Source organism: Olea europaea, chromosome 11 (genome assembly GCF_002742605.1).
Source record: "Olea europaea var. sylvestris chromosome 11, O_europaea_v1, whole genome shotgun sequence".
NCBI classification, from domain to species: Eukaryota; Viridiplantae; Streptophyta; class Magnoliopsida; order Lamiales; family Oleaceae; genus Olea; species Olea europaea.
This window is the reverse complement of record NC_036247.1, coordinates 7591039-7597149: the sequence shown is the minus strand read 5'-3', so window position 1 is coordinate 7597149 and position 6111 is coordinate 7591039.

The following is a 6111-nucleotide window of genomic DNA, read 5'->3' as shown; positions in this document are numbered from 1 at the left end:
TTTCTTTTTCTTTTGTTTTTTTCTTAATCTAAAATCACGTATATTATAGTTATTTATAAGGTTCCTCATCATTTTTCAGGGTAATACTATTCAGGTTAGCTTATATAATTCCAATATCACTACTTTTGAGAATCAACTTGTTCTGGAAAAAACTTATATTATTTTGAAAGCTTATGTGAAGAACAATACGACAAACTACAGATATTCGACTGGCTCTCTACAATGGACAATATCTGGAGAAACTTGTATTGAAAAACTGAATGAATATAATCCAGAGTTTGTATTCTCAACAGATCAACTGACACAGTTACATGAACCCGAACAATACATGAATACAAATACTGATTTAAGTAAGACAAAATTTCATAAACTTTAAATAATCATATACTGATTCTACAGAAATATAGTTTCCTTCAAATTTGTACTACTTGGTTCAGAAAAAAGAAAATTTGATGGCTTATTTCAAATTTCCAAGTATACTTGCATTTGCAGTTGATATGACGTCTAAACGATTGATTCAATCCAAAGATGATAGCCAAACTTGGTTGTAAGATATCATACTTCTAGCTATGAATTTCAAAACAATGATGCTTGCACTTTGAGATTCATTTATTGACAAAGAATGCTTACTCATAGTAGACATTATTGACAAAAAATCAGTCATCTTTGTAACACGTCTAAAGGTTACATCATTCTTTGATATGTTCTATTGTATTATTTAAACTCATTTTAAGGCATATGTTACATCCTTTACACATTCTCCATATTGATGTTATATAGGTTTAAAATTGTCCATGATAGTCCGTTCCACTTTCTTCATAAATACACCTTTCAACGCAGTAAAACAAATGTCAGAATAGTATGTACAAAGTGATATATTTTATTATTCTTTTTTTTCTTTTCTCTTGGTTATTTTTCCATACATTACTATTGGAATTACTAATTATCTCCATGTCTTTTGATTAGGGTAAGAATAAATTCCATTAAAATAGATGATTTTGTATTGAAAAAATCATACATGGACAAAACCCCACGAATCTTTCTTCACCTATGCGAAGTAAATTCACTCTTATTCAAAATCTTCAGGGACGCCTTCTAGCGGTAATGTTAAGCTTACGTGTGCTATTCAATCAGCCCGTGTTTATTTCCTAATATAGAGATATATTTATATTACAAGATATACTCAATCATATTATTTATTTTTCCTCGTAATTTCTCTAAGTATATCCATACTGGTAACAGTGAAAGTTTTATTGGGTAAACGACACAGCAATGACGGACAAAATTGATAGCAAATCTTGGTACATGGCTTGCAACAACTGTTTTAGATGGTCAAATGTTTATTTTGGAGAAACATATCTTTTTATTTTTTGCAAGAATCCAATTCCAAAGTTATTCCTTGGTAAAATATACTAACAATTAATAATTTTTCATTTTTTACTTCATTTGGTACAGGTAAAATATTTACTTATGCATGACCTTTCTACTTTCCTTTATTACTCTTCCATCTACTAATACTGATTTCTTACTCACTTTAGGGTTAGAGCATATGTGCGGCTTTCAGATGTCACATGATCACTCAGTGCAAATGCAATTGGTGAACCAGCTGATAAACTATTATTTACAACTTCACAGTCTCTGATGGAGGAAACCAAATTTGTAAGAAATCTAACCTAACTCAAGCATTTAGCCATTCAATACATATTTTACTTTAATAATATTAATACAATTTAAAATTAACACACAGGGTGCAAAGACAAATTTTGAATCAATTATTAAAAAAATGCAGGATTCTGAACGAGTTTTCTACTTAAAAGCATCGCAAAATGAACATAATTCATCAAGTTACATATTTGATATCATCTTTGTAACAGACTTAGACCATGCAAGTCCAGGACAAGAAATCTAAACAAATATTGACCATACAAGTCTTGAACCAAAAATCCAAACAAAGTTTGACAGTCAAGTTGTGGCTACAACAGTTGGGAAAAATGTTAATACAGACTATTAAGAAGATTGGTCACCTCGAGCGAAAAAAGCTCTTTTCAAATCTTCCAATGATAGTTCCAGTTCAAAAGTGGCTTGTGATAAAAACATAAGTTCAGACACAAATTCATTTGCTCAAAAAGAAAAACTGGAATAAATGGTGGTTGAAATCCTTTCTGTGAAACCAACCTTTTAACAAGAGCATGCTGTTTCATTTTGTGAAATTTGTGCTGTTTCGTTTTGTGAAATTTGTCTTCTTTGTAAATTTTGGAATTCCATTTTGTTAAGTACGTGTAATTTCCTGATCAGAAGCTGTCAAACAAAAAAGTAATGAAAAATGATGTATATGGAATGTAATCCCTTCATCGTCCATACCAAAAACCAGTCATTATTTAGTTTATCTTGACTATACTTTATAATTAACGATAGTAATGAAGTTAATTTTTATTCTCTCTTATCTATCATTGACTGTAATCCAAACATATGATTAACGATGATGAATTTACAAATCACAATTAAGAACATCGATATGTATACTATTATCTCAATTATTTGCTGGTTAGTTCCTTGCCTATAATTTCATCTTTTCATATATTTTCAAACATATTCAATATATACGCCAACCAAACCATAATTCATGTACAGCTCGTGCATCGCACGTAATATAGACTAGTATTATACAATATAATAGTACTGCCTCTAATCAACTGAAAGCGAAATATTGTATGAAAATGGATAAATCATTAAACGACGTGTCAAAATCTTGAGATGGCATGTGAAAATAGCATTGTAGTGTGATTGAATAGAATAATTTACTGTTGCCAAACCAATTTCGTGTGAAAACCTATGTGACAAAAATAAACAGCGAACCTCACATTCTCTCTTTTAAGATAAGAAGGGATATACGTATATTAATTGTTTACATACTTTAAATTGTTCTATCATAATTTCAAAAATTGTTAATGATACATTATTAACTTATTTTACAAAAAAATTGTTTACGCCTCAAAAAATGCCTCAACGCTTATATGCCTCACTAGGGTTGGCAATGGGCCGAGCCGAGCTTAATGCCACGAGCTCGACTAGTGGGCTCGCCTATTTTTTATTTATTTTTTAATAAAGAATAGAGTTTTAAAAATAAAAAGTGTTAAAAAATACAAATAATTTAACGAAAACAAGTTATTATTATTTTTTATTTATACCATATTGTAATTTGTAATACTTTTTATAAAGTATAAAATATTTATATAATGAAAACGAATTATTTTTTGAAATATATTTACAAAAAATATATATTTTTGATTTCTTTTTAAAGTTAATAAAGAATAGAGTTTTAAAAATAAAAAGTGTTAAAAAATACAAATAATTTAACGAAAACAAGTTTTTATTTTTTTATTTATATCATATTGTAATTTGTAATACTTTTTATAAACTATTAAATATTTATATAATGAAAACGAATTATTTTTTGAAATACATTTACAAAAAATATATTTTTTTGATTTCTTTTTAAAATTAATAAAATGTAAACCCTCCTTCTTTATCCGGGTTTGGGACCGGCTACATCAATTTTAAGTAGACGGAGTTAAAAATTGTACACGAACAACTTGTTGTAACGTGTACAGTTTTTTAAAGAAAATTAAATTTAACGATTAAAAAATAAAAAAAATTGATTAATATAATTAAATTAAATATCACTTACCTGACGACATGCAATTTCAGCGTATTTATCTTGTAGTCGAAAATGAGCGTCCTGTCAATCTTTCACACACATTAACGCTTCCAAAACATCTTCTTTCAGTCGGCTCCTAACATCGGTCAAAACCCTTTTATCTGCACTAAAAGCACACTCCGAAGCAACAGTGCTAACCGGAGGTGTCAATAGATCTTTCACAATTGTAGAAACAATTGGCCAACGTCTTTCGTACTTTCACCAGAATTCAATTACTTCTTATGAATTTTTTTAATTGTTCTGTCTGTTGGCATATTATGATTGAAATAATCAATTAATTCGACAGGCATCGCATTTTGAGTTTCGACCGATGTTTGATGAGATGCAGATGTAGACGACATGGCACTAGATGAACACATTGCAGTTGTATCATATTTAAATGTAGTAATGACCTGAAATAAATTCATTATTTCCGCAGCATCTTCTTCAGTTTCAGCAAAGGAGTAGGTGTAGCAGAGGGTACCCGACTAACATTCGCACCCATTCTTTCCGCATATAAATCATACATTCCACATAATGTTTGCTCTAAATTCTTATAAGTGATAGGTGCATCAAGTATTAAAGTTTTATTAATTTGATCAATTACGTATTTAGTTCCCGAAATATTATATCGGGGGTCCATTGCGCATGTTAAAGGAAATAACATAGGCAGTTCTTCCCAATATTTTCTAAACTTTAATTCCATAACAATTAAAATTTCACTAAAAGTATGATCATTTTTATATTTATGGAATGTTCTTGCAATTATATAAAGGCATTCAAGCACCATACAGCTTGTGGGATAATAAACGCCGGATAAAATCTTTGTGGTCTCATAAAAAGATGTCAAAAATTGTTTAACTTTCAAAAATAAAATCCAATCTGATTCATTTAACATACCATCGTCATCACTTCTAAAATGTCTATTGTTATAAAAGTCAGTTATTAAATTTTCGAAACCTTTACATGATTTTAATAGCAAGTATGTAAAATTCCATCTATGACCTACGTCGCTAACAAATGTTTTAGCAGTCATCACCCCTAGTTCGGCACAAAAATCTTCAAATACTTGTTTTCTACTAAGAGAAATCGTAATATATACTAATGTATTCATAATCCTTTGAAGTTTATCCTTTATATGTTTTAAACCATCTTGCACAATTAAATTCAAGATATGACACACACAACGAATATGAAACAAATACTCACCAAAATCAGGTTGAAGTGTCCTACACAATTTATCGACGACTACCTTATTAACACTAGCATTATCAAAAGTAAAAGATCGAATTTTAGTCTCACAATGATATTCTCTAATAATACTGATTATAGCATTATATATATTATTAGCATTGTGAGAAAATTCAATAATTCTAAAAGCAATAATTTTCTTATGCATACACCAAAGTGGGTCTATATAGTGTGCAGTTGCAGCTATATATGCTCTTTTATTAACCCCTTCCCATATATCAGAAGTTAAGGATATAACACCCCCATATTATTGCAAATCCATAATTAATTGTTGTTTTGAATTATTGAAATAATTTATTGTATTGGCACGAAGAGTGTTTCGACTTACCCCAACGTACCTCAATTGTAGATATTCTTTCACAAACGAGACGAAATGTTGTTGTCTGTAATAGCCAGAGGCAACTCAGTGGCGGCAACAAATTTCACCATTCCGGTTCGAGTATCGTCCTCCGAATACACCCACGTGGATAGAGGTGAAGTTGTAGAACCGGCGCCTGGACTGCCAAATTGCAATTGTGTTTGACCAGCTAGAAGAAGTCCATATCTGGCTGCACATGATTTGTAGTGGCGGTTGAGATGAGTGGTACCAATTCCTTTTTGTCATGCCAATCTTTGTTGGCAGTATTTACATACTGCTTTAGATTCTGCAAAGCCATCAACGACTTTTTCCGTTGAAATCAACTTAAAGTGATTCCAACATTTTGCTTTTTTTTTTGGCCTTTCGCTTTCCCCTCGCATCTGGGATATTTAATTGCTGATTTTCATCTTCATGTTCCGCTTCGGGAACGTTAATATCATCCAAATCAATTGGATTGTGGCTTTCCTGACCGTGAATGTGAGCATCTTCAGGTATCGGTATGTCATTTAGACCGGCAAATTCATTTGGAAATTGACTTTGCGGCGTCCTAGGTGATTCTCCATGATGTGGCTCACATCTTGTATCAAACAAGCTCTCAACAAATGAACGTTGATCCATTTCTGTGATTGTTTATGATGAAATCTTGATTACATAAATATAAATGTAGTGAGATTGTGAGAATTGAGAATTGGATGAATTGAAATTGTAACTAATAAACTGTAAAAATTGAATTGATATTAAGGATGTAAACGAGCCGGGCCGAGCCGGCTCACGAGCCTAAAGTTTCGGCTCCGGCTCCGGCCGG